The sequence below is a fragment of the Bos grunniens genome, chromosome 9 (genome assembly GCF_055505025.1).
Source record: "Bos grunniens cultivar Pamir isolate PY7600 chromosome 9, Bosgru_T2T1.0, whole genome shotgun sequence".
In the NCBI taxonomy this organism is placed as follows: Eukaryota; Metazoa; Chordata; class Mammalia; order Artiodactyla; family Bovidae; genus Bos; species Bos grunniens.
Window position 1 is genome coordinate 48,470,367 of NC_141173.1, and position 8,254 is coordinate 48,478,620.

Sequence of the window (8,254 nt, forward strand, 5' to 3'; positions counted from 1 at the left end):
TAAATTCGTTCACAAAATCCAGTATTAGATTGCAGAGTTTAAGATGTAATTGTAAACTTGGGAAAGTTACTTCTGAACTTTACTTAACTGGAAAAAGAAAATTCCATTGTTAAAGTTATGAACTTTCTTGCCCATGATTACATGAACTATGCATGTACTTGATTCAAGTGTCTCCTGTTCAGAATCTTCACGGTCACCTTAACTGTTTGTGCACACTTGTAATTTCTCTCTTTCCTCCCTGGGATGAGATGAAGTTATGTCTTGACCAGTAAAAAATTTAACACACTAATATGATTATTATAATGAGTGGATTATTTTACTGGAGCAAAGGTGGACTTTAAATAATTACATGAAATTTTTCTTGATTAAATATTTTTAATCGTCAATTTTCTCAATTTCCTTTTGCATTTCACACATAATTTCTTGATGTTTCAGTTGATTGACTGTTAGTAGTAGTATTATTATGGTTGGTTTTGTATTTCAGGAGTAATTTCCCCTATCTTTCAAGAGGGATTTTTTTGTTAATATATTTAAAAAGCAGAATTTATTGATTTGTAGAGTTCGAAGTCAACCAGAGATTAAAAAAGCAAGAATGTTAAACACAGAACTGCTGTCTCTTAGTGGTTGAGTAAATGCTTTTATGCATCTTTAGAATTTTACTGGCTGGCTCAAGCAGTAAATGTTAAGTGACTAAACACTTCTTCCTTCATTTAGAAATAATAACCTTAATAATATTTTTTAATTGGAAATAAAAGATGAAAATAGTGCAAAGCATTTTTAACCAAGGAAATCTTTGTTTTCTTTGTCTCTAGGATTTTCCTACCTGAATATTGCAATTAAAATAACAATTTTTATGTTTGATGACTTTGCATTTGTGTGTTTATTTGTGCATGGAGGGGACTACAATTTAGTGTAAGTAAATATATATATATATATATACATATATAGAGATATATACATAAATATATATATATACACATATATATACATATATACATAAATATATACACACATATATATACATAAATATATATATAGATATATACATAAATATATATATATATAAATATATATCTGCTGCTGCTGCTAAGTCGCTTCAGTCGTGTTCGACTCTGTGCGACCCCATAGACGGCATCCCACCAGGCTCCTCTGTCTCTGGGATTCTCCAGGCAAGAATACTGAAGTGGGTTGCCATTTCCTTCTCCAATGCATAAAAGTGAAAAGGGAAAGTGAAGTCGCTCAGTCGTGCCTGACTCTTAGCGACCCCATGGAATGCAGCCTACCAGGCTCCTCTGTCCATGAGATTTTCTAGGCAAGAGTACTGGAGTGGGGTGCCGTTGCCTTCTCCAAATATACATATACATATATATATAAAAATATATATATATACATATATGTGTGTGTGTACCTTTTAAATCTTAGGATGACAGTACTATATACCTAGGGGTGCTGCATAATGGAATACAAAAATTTTGAAGCACTCATGAAAACAAACCTGAGTCAAACTTTTTCTATTTTTATGTAGAATACTTTGGGTATATGATAAAAATATCTAAAACTTATAGTGTGTGACTATAAAGTGAGTGTTATGAATTATCATACAAGTAAACATATCATGCCACATGTGTCCATCAAAAACAAGAAATAACAAGAATTTCTAGGATTATTTTATGATGATTAAAGAGAAATTCCATTTATGCATATTTAAGCCCTTAATAACAGAGCCCTAGTTGCCTCATTAAATTGTTAACAAAAAAGATTTTGGGTTATCATGACAATATTTGGCAGAATTGAAAGAAAAGGAAGTTGTGTCTCTGTTAAAAGAAATGTGAGCAACAGAATATCACATGATGTCTTCAAAGATTTCCACCTATTTTATCATAGTTGTAATCTGTCAAATCAGCATTTCATCTTTGAATTTTTTCCGAAAAATTGTCTTTTTTTAAAATTTACTATTCTTGCTTATGCTTTTTCCTACATAAAACTAGCAACAAATAAGTGATTTTTCTGTGGTCAATGTATAATATTCATGCCTGTATATCATTTCCTTAAAAGCTGTGCAATTTAAAGGTTTCTCACATTATATAGTTATTTCAGTAAATTCCCTAAGTTGACAAAATTATCTCTTAAATGTAGTTTCACATAACTTTTGTACTAGATACAATGATTTATGCTGAAAAGTATTTTACTAATTCCATACCTGCCTCTATAAATATTTTGCTTTATACTGTCTTCTGAAACTGAAAGAAAATATAGCATTCACACAAGAAGTATAAAAACTGTGTAACTTAAAGAATAATAATAACTAGGACACTTACTGCTTATGACTCAGATTTGTAAGGACAAAAAAAAAAAATGCACAAAGTTGTGAGTTAAGCTTTATTTGGGGCAACGTGAGGACTATAGCCCAGGAAACAGCATCTCAGATAGCTCTGAGGAGCTACTCCAAAGAGGTAAGGGAGAAGGTCAGTATATATGTGATTTTGGTGAAGGGGGATATGGTGCTGTGAAGCATACATTTTGACAGAGGGTGGCTACTAGTTATAATGAGGTTGCTGCTAGTCAACAGATATTAATGATTTTAGTGCTAGATATGAGAAGATGCAAAAAATTGGGCATATGTGTGTGTGTGTTTGTGTGTGTGTGTGTGTATCAGATATTTTTTATCTTTCATCTATAATGGGCACTTTGAGTGTTTCTGTATTTTAGTATTATCAATAATGCTGCAGTGAACATTGGATTCATATTTCTTTTTGGATTAGTGTTTTCCTGTTCTTTGGATCAGTACCCAGAGGTAGAATATCTGGACCATATGGTATTCTATTCTTAATTCTTTGATGAATTTCCATACTGTTTTCTATAGATAGCTGACTTGCTTTTCCCTTCCTGCTTTAATTCAACATTTTATGTTTAAGTTCACCAATAAATATTGAACCCAGGAAACTCTAAGCACCCCACACTTGGCCCCCATAATGGTAGAATTACAGGCACACTATCTCCTCCTACCCAAGACCTCACAGAGTGTGCCTGAGTGTGCCATGTACCCTTAGGACTTAAAAGCAATAATTCTTGTCTTTTCAAATTTCCATGATGGTTTTTTCTGAAGTGTATCTTGCAATCATAAGAACCACAAGAGCCAGTCCAGCCACACCATTGGCTCTGGTCAGGGAAATGACTGTGGGAGCTGCCAAAAATAGTATAAGTCCAGGTAAGTGCCCTAGACATTTCTGGTTAATAGCATCATTATCAATAGGCTGAAGCCAACACAAATAATTTTCCATTATGGTTTGCACTCTTAGATCCTTATTTAAAAGATCATTTCACATACCAAGATCATAATGTAATTGTCATTTCTTATAAAATTATATGCATCTTTTTATATTCAGTCATTTAATATTTATGGAATGTATTTTTATGAATGATGAGAAGTAGGGTCCTATTTTAACTTTGTTTTTCCCTATGGCTAGTCATTATTCCATCACTTATTTAAAAAGTTCATGTTTCCTGATTGATCTGCAACTCCACCTGTCACAAATTGTGTCCATATATTTGTGGTTTTCCTCTGGGCTTGATAGTCTTAACTGTTCCATTTGTATCAAAAATACATTTTATTTTCTATACTGAGTCTGTGCTAAGTCCTTTCAGTCACATACGACTCTTTTTATACCATGATAAAAATAAAGTTACTATTTTCAGCATTTCTTCTGCATCAATTCATATAACCATCGTTATTATTTTTGTTCTCTAAGAAACTTTATTCTATGTTTTCTTCTAGAACTTTTAGTTTTATAGATTATTTTCATTGTCCATTTGGGGCTAAATTTTGTATATAATGAGATGCACGTGTGCACGGTGACTCACTCAGTCATGTCCAAATCTTTGTGATGCCATGGACTGTAGCCCACCAGGCTCCTCTGTTCATGGAAATATCGTGGCAAGAATACTTGAGTGGGTTACCATTTCTTCCTCCAGGGGATCAAACACACCTTTCCTGCGGCTTTTGCTTTGGCAAGCAGATTCTTTACCACTGAGATTTTCTAAATATTTGTGCCCAGTTCAGTTCAGCTCAGTCTCTCAGTCATGTCTGACTCTTTGTGACCTCATTGACTGCAGCATGCCAGGCCTCCCTGTCCATCACCAATTCCCGGAGTTTACTCAAACTCATGTCCATTGAGTTGGTGATGCCATCCAACCATCTCATCCTCTGTCATCCCTTCTCCTCCCACCTTCAATCTTTCCCAGCATCAGGGTTTTTCAAATGAGTCAGCTCTTCACATCAGGTGGCCAAAGTACTGGAGTTTCAACTTCAACATCAGTCCTTCCAATGAACATTCAGGACTGATTTCCTTTAGGATGGACTGGTTGGATCTCCTTGCAGTCCAAGGGACTCTCAAGAGTCTTCTCCAACACCACAGTTCAAAAGCATCAATTCTTCGGAGCTCAGCTTTCTTTATAGTCCAACTCTCACATCCATACATGGACTACTGGAAAAACCATAGCCTTGACTAGATGGACCTTTGTTGGCAAAGTAATGTCTCTGCTTTTTAATATGCTCTCTAGGTTGGTCATAACTTTCCTCCCAAGGAGTAAGCCTCTTTTAATTTCATGGCTGCAGTCACCATCTGCAGTGATTTTGGAGCCCCCAAAAATAAAGTCTGCCTAGTTATCTCAGTGTTATTCTGATTTATTAAGTCTATCTTTTCTTTATTTTATTACTTTGGCATTATATATTTATATAAAATCAATTACATGTGGAAATTTACTTCTGTATTCCCAGTCACATACGTTGATATATGTGTCCAATCTTTTGCCCACCTCACATGGCCTTGATTTTAAATATGATTATATCTAAAGTAAGTAATTTATATCTTCTGTTTTGTAATTGAATTACATTTTGTATAATGGTACATAGTGCTTCTTCCCAGATGGTGCAGTAGTAAAGAATCTTCCTGCCAATACAGAAGACAGATCCTTGAGTCAGGAAGATCCCCTGGAGTAGGAAATGTAACCGAATCCTGTATTCTCACCTGGAAAATTCCATGGACAGAGGAGCCTGGCAGGCTACAGTTCATGGGGTTGCAAAGAGCCACATGACTGAGTGACTGAGCACATACACACATACTGCAAAATACCAAGTTTTAGAGTATGTGTGTGTATATTTGAGAAGTGATAAGTCAATTTAGAGCATCAACATACTTTAATGATGCTAAATAATTTGTGAGATTACCCCATCAATAACGCAGGGAATAGAGGCTTAAAATGTCTTTAATAATTTTACCATTACATGCATAGCATTCAAACTTTGGCTTCTTTAAACTTATTTACATTAAGAGCGTCTGAAGGAGTGTTTTCATAACATCATAAATATGAACAAAAGCAAGATGAATCTCAAATTTTCATTGTGTTAGAAATGCTTTCAAATATGCTTAAACTTGCATTGAAAATAAAAACAAGTGTCCAACTTACAAAGGAGACATTCACTGGAGAAGTAGTCACTGATTGAGAATTAAGTACATGTATATGTGATATATGCATACAATGCACACCCCTCCCCCCCCCACACTTTTCTCAATGTAAATAGAGGTATTACTACTGCTTGATAATTAAGCTATCACAGAATGTAAAATTTGGGGGAAGGGTGCAGGCCTATCAAGTTATAATTCATAAGAAGTATTTTATAAATTATTGATGGACAAAATCTGTCATAATAAAATGATTAAAATAATATGAGGCGGTAGTAAAAATTTGATTTTCAAAGTATATGTAAACAGACTGTATATAATGAATCTTTGCTCAGTAAAATTTCCTTTCTATGTCTAACATCCTTTACACCAGTTACAAAAAGTAAATAGAATAAGGAGGTGTAAATAGAGTAGACCATGAAACTCATAAAATATATGGAGATATCATATAGGAAGAATATTTATGTTGCCCACCTAGAATTTAAAACACTGTAATTATACGGATAGGTTTTTCACAGTTGTATATCCAAATTCTGTTCACAGAATCATTTTTCTGTGAAAGAAAATCATTTTCTGAAAAGACACAATGGTGTCTTTTCATATGCCTTTTATCCTCACTTTTCTTTAAAAATGCTTATTTCCTCCAATGTCTCATTGTACTTTTGTCCTCTGTAAATCAGTCAGGTGACCTTTAGGGATGCTTTCTGTGGGAGTGTTCTGTAGTATATGAATTACACCAAGAGGAAGAATCTCAGGTGTAGTTATGGAGCAGAATCTCAAATCACGGATTTTTAATAACCTACTGCAACATCTGGAACTGAATTTTTTAAAATAGTTCAAGAAGTTACTACTTTTAGATTTTAGCATTATTATAGAGAAAACTAAAGTCACAGATGGCGTAATTATTTTTATATATCACCAGGGAGCTTTAACATATTATGTTATAATAGAATGGTTTAGACATATGACCTTCATAAATATAAAATTTTAATATGTAATCCCTTATACATGTTCTCAGAGGCCATAACAGGGAGGTCAAGTATTATTAACCTTGAAAAAAGAACAATATAAAATGCCAAAGAAAATAAGAAACAATTCTTTTAAAATTCATAGTAATTTTGTTTTTTATTTTATTTTTTTAAAAAAGCTTGATTTTCAATTATGTTAAATTTTGTGAAATTAAATATACTGTCTATATAATTAAATAGATTGATAGTTGCTTTCAGCAACATAACCACCTTTCTGAGTCTTTTTATATCATACATTTATTAGTTAAATATACAAGCTTAAAAATATAGATAAGAAAATGAAAGAGACTAGAAATCTGTGAGCTTGATTAATTAAGAAAATACTAGATAAAAAGTAAGAAATAATATAGATTGATATAGGAAATATAAACATAAATTAGTGAAACATATATACATTTCTATTATAAAATCAGCAAAGCCATTAGTTACTTCTTAAAATTAACATCATAAATTTCTAGATATACTACTATAAAGTGAAATAATGAAACATTTTTTAATAAAAAATAATAAAAGAAAGCTAACATACAGTCTATAAATGATAAAATGTTAATAATATTATAAACATGTCTTTGACAATAAATTTAAAATTGAAAATTTCTCCAAAATACAATGTCCTGAAACTGAGAGAAAATGGTCTACCTGCATGCTTCCTATCTATTAAAGTAATTGAATACATTATTTAAAAATCTATTCATAAACAAAATCGCTGATGAGATTAATTTACCACAGAGATATTCCAAACATCTAAAAAAGAGGTAAAACCAATCTTTCCTAAAACTTCTAAAATATTAAAAATATTGAGGGAATAATTTCAAGCTAGCTTATGAATCCAGCATATATTTAAATAAAAATCTTACAAAAGCATTAGAACAAAGAAAACTTAAAGATCCACAGCTTTTTGGAGCAAAGAGAGAAAAATCCTTAACAGCAACAAAAATACTATATAAAGGACAATCTGTATTAAACAACTTGATATGTGAAATAGGATAATCCATTATGCCAATTGGATATAGTCTTCCAATTCATTGATGATTTAACAATTAAGAACAAAAGAAAGAAAAAGCTATGTAATCATATCAATAGATTAAGAAACCACATTTGCCAAAATAAATTAACGTTGAACATCAGCAAACATGATATCTGTTTAGGATCTTTTTATCTTTGTCCATGAAAAGTATAGAAAACAAACATTCAGGAGAGTAAGCTCATTCTTTTAAAGTATCAGTAGACCTATAAAATGCTAAACCAAAAGATGAAAATTACCAGTATTAGAAATGAAAAAGCAGTCATCACACTGATTCCACAGACATTAAAAGGATAATAAGGGAAATCTACAGCTAAACCTATGCCTATAAATTTAACAACTTAGATGAATAAAGTCCTTGAAAGGCACTAATTACAAAAAAAGTAGGCTGCTAATAGATCTATACCGATTAAGGAAATTGAATTCACAGTTAATAGCTTCTCCACACCCCACCCCTAACCCCCATCAAAAAAATTCTCAGATCCAGATTTTTCACTGGTGAATTTCACTAAGCATTTATGAAGATATAAAAGCAATTCTATATAAGTATCACCAGAAAACAGAGAGAGTACTTTTCAAATCGTTTGTTGAGGACAGCACTATCTCGATACCAAATTCAGACAAAGAGAGCAGAAGAAAATCAAACCTTAGCCCAATATCAATCTTGAGCACAGACTCACAATTCTGAAATAAGATAATTGGTCCATTACATCTAGCAATTTATAATAAAGCTTTACATT